Genomic DNA, 21,746 nt, shown 5'->3' with positions numbered 1-21,746 from the left:
CCTCCACATGCCTTCCACATGCTTGGCATGTGGCCTCTCTTATATTATTGGAACACATGGACATGATGGAGAAAATTCAAGAGAACACTCAATCTCACAATCTCTCTCACACTCTCAAGGATCGCAATGCCTCAACGGAAGGCAAGGGAGCTCTGATACCATAACAAAATATGAAGAGGGGAGAGGAGAAGAGTGGAGGTGAGGAGAGAGGGCACAGCTAGAGAGCACACCACAAATGACTAACTGTACACTAGATTTAGTTGAAAATGTAGAATATATACAAACCCATTTAGGGTTAAGGTTAGGGGATTCAAACCTTTCCTTTATAGCACTCTATTGGGTTAGTGCTATGCACATATGATCACTTGATGGTGCTATGCACACATGATCACATGATGTTGAGCATGAGAGTCTCAACAATTTTTTCTTCCCAATACTAATTTGGAAGATGCTTCTCATTGAGCATTGCTCTAGTACTTTTTGCTAAAGTATCATTCTTCCTTTCAACTCTTGCATTTTGTTGAGGAGTATCTACACAAATGAATTGTCTTCGAATGCCATCACTTTTGCAAAAGCTCATGAATGCTGAAGACATGTATTCACCTCCTTTGTCTGATCTCATGACTTTGATCTTTCTGCCTACCTAGCTTTCTACCATGGCTTTGAATTCTTGAAATTTGGAAAGACTTCAGATTTCTATTTTAGAAAGTAGACCCAACATTATCTATTGTAGTTGCCAATGAAAGTGAAGTAGTAAAATGAACCATTGATGTTGCGAGTCTGGGCATAGCCCCATACATCTGTGTGTATCAAATCAAGAATACCTCATGCTCGAGAGGTACTTCTACCAAATGTATTTCATGTTTGTTTACCGAAGTAGCATGCTTCGAAAACTTTTCCAACAAACTGTAGTTTCGGAATTCCAATTTCCATATTCTGATTTTTGAGCTCTATCAAGATTTTGAAATTGACATGTCCATATCTCTTGTGCCATTTTTTGAAAAGTGGCATTTGTTGCAGTTGAGATGACATGGCATGCAAATTTGGTACTATAGCTAGCATTCTGAATAAGTGTTCTTCCTTGACTACTTTTGCTACTAGTTGATATTCTCTAGATTAGTCTCTGATTGTGCATTCATCTCCATCAAAGATGACTTGATAGTTGTATTCCGTCATTTTCCCAACTAATAGGAGGTTCTTGCTGAGCTTCGTAACATAGAGTACATCTTTCAGCAATCCTTTTGTGCCAATGAAATAGTTCATAGGGACAATGCCTTTCCCTTGAACTGGATTTAGTGTGTTATCTGCCGTGTAGATGACATTCTTCTATCCTTTTAATGGTTTCATCTCTGTGAACCATTCCTGATGCTTTGTCATATGAGATGATGCACCACTGTTGATGTACCAAGGATCCGTATCTGGTTGATCGACTTGCTAATTGCATTCTCCTTTTGAATTGTAATCAATGTCAAGATACATTGTTTCAGTCTTCTGCATATCCTCGCTTGCAAGAAACATATTGTCGGGCTCATTGGCATAATGACTATGATTGGAATGTCCACCATGATGATTTCCTCTTCCTCGAAAATTCCCTCAATTGCTACTGCTGGATTGACCGCCTTGGTCATATTGCTTCTTGTGGTAATCTCTTTCATAGTGTCAAAACTTATAATAGTAGTTGCACTGAATGTTTGGCACATTGGTGGATGCATTCCCTCGTCCTTGGAATCTTCCTCTGTTGAAATGATTTCCTCTTTGTTGATGCTAATGTTACTGAGGATGATGCTGATGTTGACTTTGCTAATGACTTTGTTGCTGATGATGACCACTTCGTTGAAATGATCTACCTCTACTCTACCTTTACCCTACTTCTACTTGAAGCTATAAATGCTCGATCATTGGATTAGCATTTGCATGCATGAATGGCTTACATACTGAGTTATTTACCAAATAACACTGATTGTAGCTCTTTAAGCATTGGAATTTGTCATTGAATAGCAATACTCTAGACTAGATTCTCGTATTACTCTCCTAGTCCATTCAAGATGACTCGAACCATTTTTGTGAGATTCATAGTCTCTCCTACTGCTACGAGTTGATTGTTGTAATACTTAATTTTGAGTAAGAATGACTAGTTTAACTACTGTTGCAAAATAGTTTATCTGGTTTCTCAATGTGAGAATCCTGGAAGTGTTCTTAGACTCATAAAGATCTACAAGCATATCCCATGCTACTTTTGATGTATTCACTATGTTGAGTTGTCCTAGCATGACATCTTGCACATTGTGCTTGATCAAATGATATGCATATTTGTATCTTTTGTCCCATTTTATCTGTGCTTTGGAAATGGTAGGATATACTATAGGTGTGGTCATTATTGGTGCAGTAGGTGCAACTATATATCCCACTGCTAGTGCTACGGCAACAGGTGGAGTAGAGCTACTGCGGGCTAGATCATCCAATGGTTTTGGTGTAGAGCCATCGACATACTCCCATTTTTCCCAAAGTATAAGAATGGTCTCCATTCGGTATTCCCAATTTCTGTAATTGGAGTTGTCTAGATTAGCAAATGCCTCCAAATTGAGGTTGCTAGTCGTAGACATGGTGCAAGAAATGTACTCAAATTGTCTGTGAAATCACTTATGAATCAACTGCAAAACACTGACTCTATCAAGTGAAAGCTGAACTTTTGGTGAACGTAGAGCTGCAATATATAATTGAATCTATTACAAGGCTTGTGGCAAATGATGCCAGGAATAGCCAAGAGACTTTACAAGGCTTGAATAAAGTGCACAATGCCAAAAAATGGCCAAATGGCTTTACAATGATGGCATGTGTGTGTAGAATCAAATCATGAGAAATTTTCCCTCTGATCAATCGATCAATGCCTTTGAACACTCTAGAGTCTACTCCACTGAATGTGGAACGTTGGGTTTTAGGAAATATAATGATGTGAAACCACATGTGACTATAGGGACTAACTCTGAATAAGAACTATTTAGGAATTTTTTGTCATGGTTTTGATTGGCTCTTGTCGATTATCTCCTGTAAGGATGATCTAATATACTCTGATCTAGATCCTAGACCAATCGGTGAGCAATGTAAAAGTAGTAAATAATTCCTTTTCTTTGTTCATTTTAGGTGATGGGTCGAATGTGTCGATGTAGAGGCTGATGTGTGTGCAAGAAATGGATTTGTTACCGAGGCTCAAAAGTGTGTGATACTTGTGCCAAAATGTGCATGTGATGTGACAAGTGCATAGAGCAACAAAAATTGAGCATTTTTCCATTTTTGAGTGCCCTCAAATTCTTTCTGGATCAAGAGATATGCTTAATCTAGGTGGAGGGGCAAAAAGGGTGCAAAATGATGATGTGGCCACTATGTTCACATGTAGTGACTATGCTTGGAAAGAGGTGTGCCTATGGGGCACTATGCTGAGGTGTCAGGTTTGTGCACATGCAGTGCCAAGTGTGCCAGTGGAGGGGCAACTTTGCCTGCAAGGGGGTCAGTGCCACATGGCAAAAGAGGTGACAGTATGCTAACTCGAAACTATGCTGATGTGGTAGTGACATGTGTCATTGCTGCTGATGTGGTAGATGGCATATGGATGTCTATGATGTTGTAGCAAGATGATGTGGCTCATGAATAGTCAAATTAATGATGTGGCACTCTCTCAGCCGTGCTAATGTGGCAAGGGATAAGGTGCCATGTGGTAGTAAGGCGGCCTTGCTGATGTGGAGGATAGGCTTGCTTGGATGATGTGGCAGAGGATAGGGTGCCCCATGGCTCCCTCTATACTACCAAGCCTTGGTTGTGATGACCTATGGATAAGACTAAAGGTTAAGGGGTTGCCATGTGTCAGCTCCCCTTTGAGACAAGGCTTGATGGAATCTGGGTTCCGTCATTGAGGAGCTTGTTGCTAGCATAGAAGCTATGTAGACGGTGGGCTAAGGCATGGTGTGTGCTAAAGGGCACATGAAAGAGTCATTTTCCATGCTGAGAAGTTGCCTTGATAGGGCCTTGAGCTTCAAAGATCTCTTGCTACCAATTTTGTTGTGGAGCTAGGAGATCCATCGCGAATGCATGCAGGGAGGTGCTCATGGGGGTTGGTGCTTAGTCGAGACTAGAGACTCGTGGCACTTGAAGGATGCTGGAGCAGCCCATTGAATCATGATTGATGGTGTTTTTTGGAGAAAGGGAGTCATTATAGCTATAGACGATGTTAAGGAGGTTGAAGGCGCATGTAGATAAGATGACTTTGTTTGCATGGCCACTAGCTATGGAAGCTGGAGCCGCTTGAAGGCACTTATTGAAGGAGCTTGCCAGTCACTTAAGAGCCAGGGTCTAGATTTATTATAGAGAGAGCCGTTATTGCAGAGCCACAGAGTGTACGTTGGATAGGTTGTGAGCTCTGTATCATCCCTTATGAAGCCTTATAGTCTATTGGCCATCGCTAGGGACTTTGCATGGGTGAGGTGACCACCGTGCATAGTGTCATTGAAAAGAGCTACTTGTGGGAGCTCATTGAGTTGCTTGCCAGTCAAGAGAAGGAGTTGCTATGGCATGGGTGGAGCCACTATGGCGTTAGAGGTTAGCCATGGAAAATAATGTTACAGGTGTTATAGGTTGCCTTTGTATGTGAGAGAGTCACTATAGAGCTGAAGCTGCCTAGGTCGATTTGTTGGACTGATCATCTCAACTTGTGAAGAGGTCATTGCATAGAAGGCATGATATTCACAGCATGGAGTGATTTGCTTATGCTTAGAAGGCTAAGCCTTATAGAAACCTACAGTGTGCAAGTCTCCAAAGAAGGAATCTCTCAAATCTCTTATAGAAGGAGAATAGTGTCTCTCTCTCTCTCCCTGTAAATCTAAGCTATGAAAGCTCACAAGTCTCTCACAATCTAAAGAAATGCATGGACAGAATAGGAAACTAGGTGCAAGCAAGTTGGGAAGAAGATTAAGGAATGGGGTCAAGAGTTACAATAAAAGTCAAGGTCGTGAGGATGAGGGTTGAAGTACATCAAAAGTGGAAGTGAAGGTGGGACTAGGAGTATGAAACAATTAGAGAGGTGGAGCCAAAGAGGTAAGTAAGTATCCTGAGGGGTGCACTACTAAGAAAACCTAGATATGACATACATTCAAAGGTTGTATGGAAAATCCCTTATCTATAGCTTTTTCATGATAAAAAGACCCTTTTTAAATACAATCTTACACTTTTGTTTCCAAAATTTAATTTAAGAACCCCATATATAAAGATATTTCTATAAATTACCTTAAATTTTTGAATTGAAAGCATTTCCATCTTAACGCACATGGTATGCTTACTAATTGTGGGTAAACCCCTTGGGGTAAGGAGTGGAATGAGAGAGTTACATGACCACAACTATGTAAAAGGAACATATGGAAGTGGGAGTGGAAGTATGAGTGAGGATAGGAGCACATGGAAATGGGAGTGGCAATGGAAGTATTAGTGGAGAAGTGGGAGTGGAGTGGTTGCAGAATACAATAAAGGGTAATAACAAGGCTCGGAGGGGGGGGTAAGGTTACCCAATCATATGTAAATATAGCATGTGGGTTCAACTAAAGAGATATTCAAATAGAAAAAACTCAAAATATTTTATAAATATATACTTACACGGTTTTTAAGCTAGGGTATTGAAAAAAATTGTAAGTTTGAATCGAAAAAGGTGTCATTTTAAAGTCTTGTGATTTACAGATAAAGGTTTTAATAATACCCCCTTATATGCACAATTGATATATAGAAATTTCAAGTAGTGCCCTTATCAAGAGTGGGGAATTGTTAATGGAACTGGAAGTCGTGGTTGGAGGTAGAAAATATTCTAGAATTTCAAACACTAAATATGTCAACTCCACACAAATATGTCCTGGTAAAACTATTGGCTAATTTGAAGTCAGGGTGTGAGGTAGAAAATATTATAGAATTTCAAACACTAAATATGTCAACTCCACACAAATTTTTCATAGTAAAACTATTTGCTAAGTTATCAAGTGGTGATCTTGATTCAATAACAATCTTGCAAATTCTGAAATTTGCTTCAACTAGAACAATACACGTGTCATCTCCATACCTGCCTTAAATGTTGATAGTGAGTATATGAGTACATATTGCATGGCATTTTTAATTACGAATTAAATTGATAAATTCAAAGATTTGTTGAATTATATACATATAAGTATGTGGTGGAAATATACACTGCTTATATCACAATAATCGCATGATGGATTAATTCTAAACAAATGAAGTCTCGTATGTGTGCATCTACTATTATGGATAGTTATACATTTTTCCACATCATATACATGCCTTTTCCTAAGACTTTGATTCCTTGATTTCTAGCAATATTGAATAATCCTTCTCACTTCCACCTTTGTCAAATTTTCTTGGCTCGGATCCCACTCATGTTTCTTTTGCTAGAAGCCCTCATAAAGTTAATTTTCTAACTATTTCCTTGGGGAGACTTTTCAAAATATTTACTTAATTCCATAAATCTATGAATGTATAAGGGATATCATCTTGATTTGTTGTTATTTAAGCAACCTTCATCATTAAAACTAGCCCACCTATGTCATCTAAGTCTAATACTAGATCAGATCCCCAAACTACAATGAAAATTACCTTGAATTTTGCTCGATTGTGTAAACTCTAATAAGGTCTTTTTACCTGGGCCAATGCATGATAGGGTCTGGCCATTTTTTGTGAAGCGTAGGGAATACATTGAATATGGGAAACTTGCTTGATTCATAATTTATGCATTTCATAATGTAATTTGACAAAAGTTCATGTCTAAACTAATACACACATTTTGATCTTGAATCTAATATCAAAACATTACACAATTATCATCTTGAGTGAGATCATAAGACTATTGCAAACACCATATTATGCACGAAGCATGGATCTTTGACTATATAGGATATCCAAAATATTTTTAAAAAAATCAAATAATCGTTCTACATATATATGGAAGCAACTGTTCATTTGAAATTGTAGTATTTGAGCTTCCCACAATCAATGGAAGAAACCAATCAAGAAGCATTGATATGGTTTAAGGAGTATCTAAGATTATACTACAATTATATGTATACATACGATGTCATGCTCAAGAAATTTTTCTAATTTGGTTGGATATGATTTTTTTTTTTTAATGCACTCCACACTAATGGAGCTGCTACATGGTGGGCTTTTAATTTTAACATTTTGTAATATTCATAACCATAATTGATACATGAGCACACAATCAACTCTTTAAATAAAGCCAACATTATTTATCATTTTGCATTGGTTCCTTTTCAGGTAACTACCTTGCAATGAGGCCCATAAGCATGCCAAAGTGGGTTCCATTCTTAATTAACAATATCAAACCTACTAGTGAGCCATTTTTCCTTTTGTTTTTTCACCCATTTTGGCACTCTTTGCACTTGTTTAGATGGTTCAAACTAGTGATGTGTACAAATAGAGGCAGCACAACATGACCATTAGGTTTTCCCAAAACTTGAAATATCGTACTTTTAAATTTTAAAATTTGCTTCTCCTACTTGGTATATCCCAAATATAGTACACAATTCATACTTGTATCTTACATGACTTGTGCAAAATATTCTCCTAGCATTCTATGAACTACCCCTTTCAAGCTTTTTGCTTCTTTTTTTAGTTTTTTTCGTCATCGTATTTATCATGGATTCTTCCCATTCATGCATCTTGCCCCTTTTTGCCACCATGATCTCCATGCTCTTTAAGCTCTCTTAGAACATGCACAAGTTTTGATTCCTTAAACAAAGCTTCAGGTGAGACCTTGCTTCTCTTCACAAGCTAGCTCATTAAACATGAATCATTTATCATTTATTAGCTTGATTTCTTTATTTAAAATAAGGTACCACATGGTGTGATGCAATTTCTCATGGGTTTCAAGAGAACTAGAGAGAGGTTGTAAGATAGAAAGATTGATAAACCCGGTCAAGGTATGAGTATGAGGTTGAAGGCCATGATGAGACGAATGATAGAACATCCAAATGACATTGAAAGACACTTTTGCAATGAATGAAGAGGGAGAGAAAACACCAAGAAAAATTTCTCCTATCTTAGTAGCTGGCCTCAAAGGCACTAGATGCACCCATTGAAGCAATGCCATCAGAATGAAGAACACAAACTGTGGACTCAAAACTAATGGGAGCATTTGAGAAAGCAAAGGCTATTTGAGGGACTACTAGGATTGTGTCCTTAGAAACTTTACCCTGCATTTAAGTATTCATTGAGTATCCACTCTTCCAATGCCCTAGGATTTGTGTGCCCAGCAAACCATACACTCTAACTTCAAAGATGGCCTTGGCAATGTGAAAGGGTTGCATAAGCTAGCTGCAAAGAGGGTGACAATGGCTATGTTGTTTTTCTATGAAACAAACACAAAATTTCTTAGGATCACAATGTCAACAATGTCCATTAGAAGGACCAACTGATTCTAGCAATTGACCATTGAGTGGAAGAAATGTAGCCCAATGTGAGAAGCCTGTTGGCATCAACTCATTGGAATTAAAGGATAGGTAGCCTAAGTTATTAATTCATCTCTGCATTGACATTGTTTTAGCACATTAACACAAGAGTTTCTCTAAAAAATGATGTCTATAGGCTATGGACAGGATATGCAAGCAATATGAGGACCACATCATACACATTCTCAACTTAATTCATGTCAATAGTTGGACTTTCAATGAACTATCAATTGCTATCAATTTTCCTCACACAAATCATTATGCTAGTGAATTTTCATTTGCACCTTGTGGAATTTTGAAAGGGGGGGGGGGAGAGAGAGAGAGAGAGAGAATAATATTTTGCAAGCTAAGTGGTTGCAATAATAGCCACCATATTGGATCTAGATGTAGACGTATGTAACCTAACCTAAGCAAGCCAATAGGGTCATTGAATGATCACGTTTAGCCATGAATATGTATACCAAAATAGTATTCTATATAGTAGGCTTAGTGGGCACATATAGTTTCTACATGTCTCATACAATGTGGTAATGGCACATGGTTTGTACTATAGCACGTTTAGTGTGATACAATGAATGTGCTATGTGTAGAGTGCATTACATTACATTAATGGTCCTAGTTTTCTAATCCTAGCACATGAAAAGAAACCCCCAACCTAGCAACAATGGCAAGTCATTTTTGTTGCACATTGTCCTTTGATGCAATTACATGTCTAGTGGAGGAAGATCAGTACCATGTTGGATCCAAACTATAATGGGTGATATCTACAAATCCATTAAAGGCCATCAAATGCAATTGATTTCCAATTAAGACATGTTGCATGTTTCATTTCACGTGATGAAGCTCATGTGATGAAGATGTGAAAAATGCTAGTTACTACTGTCATATGCTAGTTGCCAATCTTGATTCTGATTAATAATGCTTTTATAACTAGGGCCAGTGCATGATTGGGTGTAGCTATTTGAGAGAGACCGCTATGTTGGTTAGACCACTATATTGGTTGGCAATATTCTTTTGCAAGAGTCCCACTGTGTTGGTTGGACCCACCTAGGTAAGCACTGCAAAAGAAATTTCTAGTAACATTGAGCACATTTTTAGCAATTTTACATTTTTAAAGCATTTTCTATCACTTTCTAGCACTCTGTTCCTGTTTTGATACATTTTAGTGCTTTTTAGCACTACTAGTACTTTTTAAATCTATTATATTATGAAATTGGGGGGAGAGAGAGAGACACACACACAGAGAGAGAGAGAGAGAGAGAGAGAGAGAGAGGGAGAGAGAGAGAGAGAGAGAGAGAGAGAGAGAGAGAGAAACAATATCTTTCTTGCAAGAAAAAGACACTGTGCTAGTTGTGTTTGCTGGTATATCTTTAACTTCCAAATTAGAATGTTAATTAATTTTCTTTTGCATATTTTCACACATCCAAGAGCATATTTATGTGCTTGTTTTTTATGGACACAATACTTTGAAAAATCAATAAACTCATCAACTTTGAGGATTGTGCAAAGGATGATGTCCATTGAATGTCTTTATATTGTTTGCACACACTTTTTTCCTCACCATGTGTCATGGATGGATGAAAATAAACATGCATCCCAGTGGATATATCATGTATGCATGTCTTTAATGGGCATGATACTTTGAATGGCCCCTAATTTGGCTTTGAAGTCCATGAAAAGTATTACGCACATCAGAGCTTGCTTGCATGGTTGTTGCATGTATTCACTTTTAATCTCTCACTCTGTGTAAAACATACTTTTGAGTGCATATATTGTATGCATCTCTCTTATGGGCACCTTATTTTTGCATGGCTCTTAATATCAATCTCTTTGAGGCTCGTGAAAAGTATCATCCCCATTAGATCTTGTTTGGCATGAACCATTAATGAATTCACATCTGGGAACTTATTCTCTTTATCACCATCAAGTTCCATACCCATGTTCACCCCTTGTGCCATGACAAGTCACTCTTTTTTCTTCACATTTGCATTTTAAGTTTCTTCTTGCCATTCCGTATTTTGATCATAGATGAGTCCCAATCCTACTTCATTCTGGCAACTTTAAACCAAGGCCTACCCAACAACATGGGATAGAGCACATCTTCTTCCTCCATCTGCAAGGCTATAAAATTTATGTGGAGCATGAATTAATTGATTACGGATTATGCCAATTGGCTAAATTGTTCTTTGATCTGCCATACAAACTTGAAATGGGGCAAGCTAGACCAAAACGTCCCAATCTCTTGAACATGTACTGTGGTAGGATGTTCACTCCCAAACCTCCATCCAACAACACTCTTGTCAAATTTTGGCCCTGGTACAACACGTCTACCACTGACACCATGTAATCCACATCCCCGGGTTCTTCCTAGCATACAATTGGTGTATCCCTATACGAGTGAGATGGTGGCATGAATTCTTGGGGTTGAAATTCTAGGTGAGGCCACATCAAATCTACCACTAGCCTTTTCCCAACTTTGTGGACCATCAGTAATAGGTGCTCTATTGGGATCTTCACTTTTTCCTTCTTCAAGGCTATGAGCAGCCCTTCTGAAAAGTTTCCAATACAAGAGTTTTATTATGAGCATGAACTATGCATAGGTCTTACCTCCATATCCTTCAATAATATTGCACTGGTTCTGGGAGAATTGGATCCAACTTTATGTAATTTATATGTAATTGGTCTCCCTTCCCATGTAACTGGTCTCCCTTCCTCTTATTGTTTGCTATTCAAGCTTGCATCTTCTCAATCTGCTTCAAGATTATCATTCAGGCCTCTTCCTGGTCTTTCCACTTCAACCCCTTTTCTTTCTTCTATAACACATCCACTTCAACTTCCCAGATCAGATTCTCAGACTACATTACTGCATACACATTAATCTTCTCCTGCTTGGATACAACTACTTTTGATGCTTCATGCACATTGAGAAATCACACTGCTGTAACTCGTATAGGTGAGCTATGGACTTGGTCCAACATACTGATGTGTCATCTCATTCTTCGATTAACATCACATTCATGCTGCTGATGTTGCTCTTATTGAGGCAATCCACTTCTGGTAGCCAATGCATAATTTCCAATCCTCTCTCTGCTCTATCCATAGTGGGCAATCTGTGCCTTGTTGATGCCCATCCTCCAAACACTATTTGCAATCTTTATCGATTATAGAATTCTATCGGCCCAAAGCTATTTTTGGATTCCAATTTTCTCTCTTATTTCAACTGCCTTGCTGATTCCAATTATTTCTCTACTGGATCTAGGCCACAATCTGTGCCATCGTTGCCCGCTGGATCAATCATCACCTAGTTGGCTCTTGTTTCCATGGTACTTGCTACATTGGATTCATTCAAGCATTTGGATTGTACCAAAAAACCTCTATTGGGTGATTCTTTGTGCAAATCCCACACTTTCACTGAGATGTTGACTTGGTTACTCCTAAATTCTTCAAAATTTCCTCCAACAATTTCTCTATCTCACTGGATTTCTTCTTTGCTTTCTTCTTTTCCTTTTGGATTTCTTTGACTCATTTTTGCTTGATTTCTTCTTCTTATGCTTCCTCTTATCCTTTAACGTTGTCCTGATCTTATGAATCACTTTTGGATTTTTCACTCTCTGATTCTATGTCATCATTCATGTCACTGCTAGATTCATCTACGTCTGATTTTGACCCACTGTTTGAGTCATCATCCCTTCATGGATTGGCTCTTAACCAATCCACACCATCGTTCTACTCTTTTGGTAGCATTCACCAATTTATTAAAGCCATTCGAGCCTTGGATCTCCAATCTTCTCACTGTGCTATAGATTTATTTCTATAATCCCTTGCAGAAGTATGCTGCCAACATCTTGGTTATGGGCACATTTGACCAGGCATTGAGATTTGTAATTTTTGTTCATAGTGTTCCACCATCAATTTCTTCTAACAGAGATCTCGAGGCTACTTACAAATATCATTTGGTGGATTTTTCTTACGAAGCATGTATAGGAAAGCTGTCTTCAATTCCTCATAATCCACAGATTGTGCTAAGCCATATGGACTAAACCAACTCATAGACTTGCCGCTCAGCTGTAGATTTCGCTAACCTCGGGCATCTTTTTCTTCTAAATGTATTTGTTGGCGAGAGTCCAAAGGAGGCTCACACCACATCCACATTGAGGTGGTACAAGTGGGGAGTGCCTATCACATCGCACAGGATGCTGACATTAGTGTTTGAGTTATAGGCATGGAGGAATTATCCCAGTAGCCTCATGTCTAAGTGAGAGGGGAGGCATCCGCCGCCACCCAAGACCTGTCAATGCGAGAGATGCCTAAACCTTCGGCTCTTTGAGCGCTTGATATGTTGTTGCATTATGGTAGTGGAAGGTGTAGTCGTGTCCCTCGTAGGCATAGCGGGAGTGAATGGCACATCTATTGAGCTACTGGAGCCAAGCCTCTCCAAGCGACAAGTGCGTTTGAGACTGCACAATTTTGTATTCCCCTTGTGTGGGTGCACTTCTTTAATGAACTAGAGGGAGTAGTACCAATTGCTGTAGGCACATCTTGAGTGTCTTGTTGTGTTGATATCTCTTCCTCTACGCATAGGTACTCTGCTAGGATGTCAAAAGGAATACAGATGGTCCCAAGAATTCATTTTCTAGATCCATGGGAAAGAAGGAGGGCAATTGAGTGATAAGAGAATTGCTGGAAGAGGAGGCTGAGGACATTAATTGGGGGCTGAAATGCAGGCTGGAAGAGGGTAGGGAGTTGGGGAAAGTCTGGCAAAAATTTGGTAGAGTTTCACTTTTTTGGCTATGGTGACAACCCAGGGGGATATGGCGCCCTTTTATAGATTTCGGTATCGCTATGGTTAGGGGGATGGCATAAGGCAATGGATCATGGGGATGGGAACTATGACCATAGGAAGTGGGTTAACAATAAGGCAGCGATCAGCGGTGGGATAGAAGCTAGAGCAATGAGCTATGGGGTTGGATAAAGGCGACACATTAAGGGAATTTTAGACTAAAAAAGGGCCTCATAAAGGAGTGGATTAGCAAAATGGATTAAGAACTAATAAGGCCTACAAAGGGTCCCATCACCCCATATGGAGACAAAAAAGTACATCTCCCTAGGTCCTTGGTGGTCCCCAAAAGTGCATCTCCCTCTCCCAATTGGAGGCCCCCCTCACTCTCAAAAAGTTGACTCTCTTTACAACCGTTAGGTGGTCCACATTCCCAAAAAGTATCTCACGGGTACACCCTAGTCCAAAATTTTGAAAATTTTCAAAAGTGCCCAAAATGGCCCAAAACTCTTCAAAACTTTCCCCCAAACCATGCTTATGCACCCAAATCACTTTTCAACATCTAAATCCTACTCCTCACCATAATCATCTTCCAATCCCACATTCATACTCCTTCCATTGTAAGCACTTTGCAACACCCAAATCCAATTTCTTCTCTGTCATTTTGTCCCAAACTTGCTTCCATTGATCCTATTATATTTTCCATTGTCCGAGACTTGTTTCCATTAATGCTATTCTATTGCTATTCTATTCTTTGAACTGATCCAAGGCCTTATTTCTAAATCCCTCTCATGGCTCCATTGGAAGATCGCACCAACAAGCCATGAAAAATCACCTTGCACATCAAAGTTGCATTAGAGTATGCCACAACTCGTCAATGTTATGGCCACAAGGTTGCTGGCAAAGATACACTACATCAACTACGACAACAAGGAACAAAGCATGTCCACTTATGGAGTGTTGGTGGACTCTATCCAATGGATCCTTTGATAGGTGCTCCACCTTTGTTTGAAAATGTGACGAGTTTGATTCAATACGTAGGTGATGGTCTTCGAGGCTTACTAGGATATTATAAACGCATTGGCCATTCTAATGCTAAAGCACACTTTGCGAGGGTTCACTTGTTGAGAATGGAAGGAGAGACAAAGATACTTAGAGATATCGAGCATAACCTCCAAGAACAGTTAACTAACCCAAGAACAAGAAAAACTTGTTGACTTAGAAATTGCAAAAGACAGTCACAAGAGACAATCACAAGATTAATAGATGAGAAGAACAAACTGTTGAAAAAGGCCTGGTGTATCCAACAAGAGCTTGCTACATTGACTAGGAGATTAGAAAGGATAAAAAGACCCCCTCTAGGTTACAAGCATAGGATCAAGCCCGTGCAACCAGTGGAGAGCTTGGCATATGGTGGTGGCGAGGGAAGAGGGAGGAGGAGGAGAGAGCAAAGGGAGAGGAGGACTTAGAAAATGTGTTAACATTTTCTTCTTGAAGTTAAATAAGTAAAAAAATTAGTTAGATTTAAATTTTGAAACATAAGTGTGAACACTATATTGGAGAATTTGGGAATCTCCCAAGTCCACTTTCAAGTAAGGGGTTAAGATTTGACCATGTGGCCAAAACTTGAACCCTTATTTGAAAGTGGGACTTGGGAGGATTCCCTAATATGGTGTTTTGGATGGATTTGACTTAATGGGTTTAGATTTAACCATGTGGCCAAATCTTAACCATATTAGAAAGTCCCACAATATTTGAAGATTCCCAAATTCCCTAATATAGTGTTTGTGCGAAATTTAAATCTTCTACTATTTGTTAACCTATGAAACATGAAGTTTAAAAAGTGCACAAATTTTAAATCTTCTCCTCTGAGATATAAGTTCTCCTTTTTGTATTTGGCATTCCAAATTCTCTTCTTCCTTGTGCTTAGGACCTTGTTTTTTACATTTGAAATTATCTTCTTCTTATGATGAGGACATTCTCCATGACATTTTCTACATTCTCAAGGCTTTTGTTGCTTCCTAGGTACCATAACATTGAATGTTCTCTAGACTTTCGTTGCTTCCTAGATATGACTCTAATGACATGCTCTAAACATTCTCTTTTATCACTTCCGTCGCTTTCTTCTTTTTTTCTCTCTCCTTTCATCCTTAAGTTAGTATGTCTCTTCCCTCTCACCCCTTATTCTTTTCTATCTCCTTCCATCCTTAAGTTATACATTTCCATATTTTTCCCGTCCTTCCTTCACTTACAACAAAGACTCTTTTGTCCCATCCTCCCTCCTTATATTTGTCTTTCTTTCTATCCTCTCCTTCAATACTTCCATCCTGTCCCTCTTCTCTCTCTCTCTCTCTCTCTCTCTTTCTCTCTCTCTCTCTCTCTCTCTCTCTCTCTCTCTCTCTCTCTCTCTCTCTTTCCTCTCTTCTTTCTCTTCTTCCCTATCTATAGTTCTTGAGTGGCACTCCAACAAGCACCTCTCTCCTATCCCTCTTTCTCTACGTAAATATCTATCCTCCTCTCTCTCTCATTGAGTCTCCTCCTCTTCTTCTCTCTCTCCTCATATCTTGCGTGCGCACACCTCTTGCATAGGAACCTCTCTTTTCCTCCTCTCTCATGCATACCTCTCGCACAGCTCTCCTCTCTTTTATCTCCACCTCGTTATCCTCTCTCTCTACACTCAACTACTACTACCATGGTAGCAAACACACCTCTCCTCCTCCTCCTCTCTCATGCTTTACTCTCATCCTTATCCTCTCTCTCTACACTCGACTACCATGAGCAATGGAACCTCTCTCCTCCACCTCTCACACACCTCTCTCACACCTCTTGCCTCTCTTCTTCTCCTTATCCTCTCTCTCTACGCTCAGCTGCCATATTAGCAGGCACCTCTCTTCTCCTCCTCTCTTGTGTACACCTCTCCTCTCTTTTATTTCCTCCTCCTTATCTTCTCTCTCTACACTCAACTGCCACCGTCGCTATGGCAGTGGACACCTCTGCACACACTGCAAAAATACACGTGCTTTGTTTCAAGAAAACGTGGAGACATCCCTATGATATACGGCTTTGTAGCTGTGATAGAATGCAATCTTGATATAATCCAATCGTTGCATGTATCGAACTTGTTGGATTGCACTTCTTCCTTCTTTAATATCAGGGTTACATCACCTTGCTTTACACATGGCATGACATATGCTGCAGTTGTTGGGTTCAAATTGGATTCCTGTAAAAAGCCACACCCAACTTCTTTACGTATTCCCAACAAAGTGTATGGTATGCATATATTGGTGGTGCCTCTAAACACCTATCAACTGGGATACAAAACTCTGTGTCAAATCCAGATGGGAAGTATTGTTCATAAATATGTTGTCCACCCTCCATCTTTACTCCTTTGTTTGATTTTTCTAGTGTCTCAATTCGCATATTGTCTAGTCTTCTCCCTGCATGGAATGAAAATTCAAGGGGCATCGAATCAAGGGGCTTTGCAAAGTGTACAGCTTGTTTCTATGTAGCACCACTCCCACCAATGCTATCGTCTCCTAAATTTTTAGATGTTTCTTTTCCCTTCAAAGAACCTCCACCATCAACTTTTGAAGAATTGCTCTCATCTATCATTTTCCTCTTTGATTGTCTACCATCCTCTCAATGAGAATCAAGTAGCTCATTGGTTTTTATAGTTTGAAATGCCAAGGAAATTGTTTCAGGACGTGGCAAGTTCTTCTACCACATTCTACCCCATCTTCTTCATAGACTACTCATCCTTATCCAGTAATACGTGTGAAATCAAAGGTCGATGGATCAAGTTTGTATATTGTACTCTCCCCTTTCATCTTCAACATGTTACAAACTACTCCTTCTTTTCCTGCAATTCCATTAGAAAAACAATATCCATGATGCCATCTTGCTCAAAGGTAATTCCAAGATCCTTGAGTATGAACAAGTTAGCAATTGGTGTCATATTCCCACGATTGTCATAGACATCCAAATACCACTATCATAAACACTATCACCACTAACACCATCAACCACATGGCTATCCCTCTTTGATGAAACTTTCGGTGCTATGGATACAACCTTTTGAGATACATGCAACTTTCCCATTAGCGAGTAATACTAGAAATGAAATATCTCTCTCTCTCTCTCTTTCTCTCTCTCTCTCTCTCTCTGCACGTGCGCGCATGCTCGCATGCGAAAACGTTTGGTGGAAACATGCAAACATATAGTTTTGACCTTATGGCCAAAACATGGAAACATAGAGTTTTGACCTTGTGGCCAAAACTTCTAATAGAAAAATGCAAGAATGGATTTTTTACCTTGTGGTGGCCAAAACTTTTGGTGGCAATATACATGCATACAATAGCGCAAAAGTTTTTGTGGCCAAAAGGATGTGGAAGAATGGCAATATACAAGCATAGAATGTTTGGCCATAAGGTTATGGAAAAGTTTGGCTTTGAGGCCAAAACGTCTTATAGTAAAATGCAAGCATAGAGTTTTGGCCCTATCACCAAACATTTTGGTGGAAATATACAAGCATATAATTTTTTGCCGTAAGGAAACACTTGATGCAAGCATACAAGAGCACAGAGTTTTGACCAAGGATACACATAAGGTTGTGGAAGAGTTTTGGCCTTGTGGCCAAAACTTTTAATGTAAACAATCATAGATTTTTGGCCATAAGGATGTGCAAAAGTTTTGGCCAAGGATACACCTAAGGTTGTGGAAGAGTTTTGGCCTTATGGCCAAACTTTTTGATGTAAACAATCATAGATTTTTGGCCAGAATTTTGTGGAAGAGTTTTGACCTTATGGCAAAACCTTCTAATGAAAAAATGCGATCGTGCATTTTTGACCTTATGGCCAAATATTATCATGGAAAAGTTTTGGCCTTGAGGCCAAAACTTTTTATGGAAAATGCAAGCATAGATTTTTGGCTTTGATGCCCAAACTAGGTATGTGAAAAAGTTTTGGCCTTGGGGCCAAAACTTCTTATGGAAAATGCAAGCATAGAGTTTTGGCCTTGTGGCAAGATACAAGTATAGACATAAGGTTGATGCAAGCATACAAGCACAGCGGGCCTACCAAGGAATGTGCCTCGTATTGAGGGCTTACAGACAACTGTGCATGATAAAAAAATGCGGGTTGATCCATGCTAACATCTAAAGCATCTGCATCTGATTTGTCAAGGTCAATGAGGCTCAAGTCTGCATCATAGATTGGTACATACCCTGTGGCAATGAATGGTCGAAGAAGGTTCTCTTTTCACTCATGGATCTTGTTCAGAGTCATGACTGGTATATCATCAACTGCATCATGTGAGAATAACCCCATGTTGGAGGCAGTCTGGTGCTCTATGCAAGAGGCTTACCCGTGTAGCGACGCGAGTGTCTATGCATGAGAACAATGTGTGAGAGTTGCCACAGGGGGCCTTAACGCTGAACGGTCAAAACCAAGTCATGTGCGAACAACTGTGTGCTAAGGATCAAGCCTGTAAAATCAATATGACAACTGAGTGTCAGGTGTAGCCAAGAGGTTGTACAAGGCTGATGTATGTGTACGGGAACCAATGCCAAAAATAGTCAACAAATGTGACTATACATGGGTGGCATATGTGTGCAAGAAGTACAACAATCCTGAATCTGAGGAAGATCACTCTACCAAGTGTCGCATTGAGTGATGAAGTGCCAAATGCCAAGAGACTGCTGAGCTAGTGCCAATGTGTATCCGATGACAGATCCGAAGGGACTTACGCCAATGGGAACTAATCATGTAATGCGGCAATGGCTGACTTGGCTTTGTGGAGTTGGATCTCCTCTATGGCAGTGCTAGTCTACCCCTGAACTACACGTTGAATCGTAAAATACAGCAAATGAATTTTATCTTAATTCATTTTAAGTGCTGGGTATGCTGTAAAGGATCAGGAGGTGGTTTCGATGAAGAGGATTTAATGATGTTGGCCTGTGGAAATGTTAGATGTGAAATCTAAGGTGCTCAACGCATAGAGCACTATCTAGTGAGCAATTTTTTTTTTTGGATAACGTCCAAATTTTTTAGATGTTATGGCTCATGGAAGGATGGCCAATTTTTTATCCAAGGAGGGGGTCCAAATTGATGAGGTGTCACAGTGGTGATGTGGCATTATGGAAGTCACATACAGTGTGCATGTGTGGCACTGTGCTTAGAAGGCATATGGTGACATGGCATGACAACTAGACACTCTGTGTCACATGCAGAGTACAAAGTGTGCTTGTGAGGCATCGTGTGCAGAGGTGTCAAGCTAAGGTGGCCAATGACATGGCACTTCCTGCTGACATGGCACCTGTGTGATTGCGCATGGTGACTGGGCAAAATGTTGATGTGGTAAGTGGATAAGGGATGACATGGCATGTATGGGTAGGATTGCCACGAGGTACACCCTTGACCAAGCCTCTTAACTGAGGGTAGCTAAATCCTACCTGACACGTGTAAGCTTGCAAAAGAACCCACTAAGCCTAAGGTTAGTTTCAGCTAACCCTAGTGTGAGACTATCTGCCATGTGGTAGAAGAAGATTTAGAGAGAGAAATGTAGAGTGTGGAAGGAGCTTTGCAGAGGCAGTGCTTGTTGCAGTGGTCGTCCGATGTCAGAGCTCATCATGGGAGCACGTCAGGAACCATGGAAGCTATGTAGGAGCATCGTTTGGGCTGAGCAGTCGTCTCATAGGTGGCTCGCAGCCCACGGGATGGCTCTGTGTGTGTTGGAGAAGCATTGGAGTCGTTGCATGGAGAAGAGGGTTGTTGAAGAGCACGGAGCTTGGCATGGCGGTGGAGGAGGCAGTCGCTTTGGGCTGTTGAGGCGAGCACTCCTCGGGAGGTCATTTGCCACAATTCATGAGGTGCTTGATGAGCACTACTCGAAAGGTCATTTTCCATGGCTTGCCATCGCTTGCGAGTCCATCTCGGGCGACCTTAGTCAGAGCTTCCCTCAAGAGTCAATGATGCTTCAGTTGGAGCCGTAGGTGGACTTGAGGACGTAGCTACCGGTGAGCAAAAAAGCCATGTTGCCGGACTGAGGCATTGAAGGATTGCCTGCTCGCGGCTGCTGGATCGTGAGCTTCTTCAGCGTCGTGACTGGCTCGTTGAAGAGTTGCGAAAAGAGAGTAGTCATTGTTGCGAAGGAGATGGAGCCTTTCAGTGTGTGTCTACTCTGTTGCCACAGGAGGAGCCACCTGTAGAGAGGCTTCCTTACGTCGGTTGTTGCAAACCTGAAGGGCGCTGGGCCGTCGTGTTGTATGGAGGAGCTACTGGATCGTAGGTGCCAGGAGGATGACACCTTTTTGGAGCTTGATGTCAAGCTGTAGACACTGTAGAGAAGTCATTGTGGCTGAGTAGATGCTGTAGAGGAGGCTCTGTTGTCCAGGAGGTCATTGAAGGAGAAACGCTAAGGCGTTGCATGATTTTGTGAGGCGGTGCTACCTACGAGTCCATTTGTGGAAGGAGCGACTTATGTAGACTTTGAAGCATTGAAGTAGCTTGAGCTGCTTGAAGTATATGTCTGTTCTTAGAGTTTTCTGTCTGGAATAGTTTTGGCCACAAGACCGAAACTCTTGATGCAAGTCATATGGTCAAAAAGTTTGGGCCATAAGGTCAAATCTTTTTTGACAACGGGAAAGAGGTCTCATTAGTTTAGGTGGGAATTTTAAAATTTAAACTTCGACTCTTTTCAAATTTAAATTTTGAATCAACTAAGAAGCGAAATTTTCAGTTCGACTTTCAAATGATTTCAGTTTGAAATGTGAACTTCAATTTCAATTTGGATTTGAGAGAGAGAGAGAGCTTCAACGAGGGAGGGAGACACACACACACACACACACACACATTGAATGAGAGGGAGGGAGGGAGGAGGGAAGGAGAGAGAGACACAGAGAGAGAGAGAGAGAGAGAGAGAGTGTGTGTGTGTGTGTCCTTCCAGCTGTAGAACCTTCATGATAAGGCAAACCTTTAGTTGAGAGCGATTTTGGAATAGACGCTTCCACTACCCGTGCCGCGTCTCTTCTTGCTCGGCAAAATTATGCCTCATCTAGGAGCTATGGTTACAATTTTGGAAATTCCTTCCGACTTGGGTTTGTCAAAACAAAGTTCAGATTTGCTATTGTTTCCCCACGACGAGGTGCGATGTATTTTGCCCATGCTTTGCTGAGCACCTTCTCTGATGAACCAAGCTCCATCCTGCTACAAAAGCCCCTTCATTGCTTCAATTTCCACTTCAAATATTGGCCTACACTTCAAAACTAGCCAAATTGGGGGTAACTCAGAAATCTTGGTCAAAGTTTGACTTTTTTAGAAGTCTATCATTTCAAAACTTTTCTTCTATATGTGTTTTACTTGCTTGAAGTGATAGATCTTGAATTGACTGAGTATTGACTTCAATATGGACCGTGGAAGTATTATAGTATTTTTCATATTGACGTGGTTTATAGTCAAAGATTT

This window comes from Dipteris shenzhenensis, chromosome 26 (genome assembly GCF_047967505.1).
Source record: "Dipteris shenzhenensis isolate YYH24624 ecotype China chromosome 26, Dip_SZ_1.0, whole genome shotgun sequence".
Taxonomy (NCBI): domain Eukaryota; kingdom Viridiplantae; phylum Streptophyta; class Polypodiopsida; order Gleicheniales; family Dipteridaceae; genus Dipteris; species Dipteris shenzhenensis.
Note: the sequence above shows the minus strand (reverse complement) of the source record.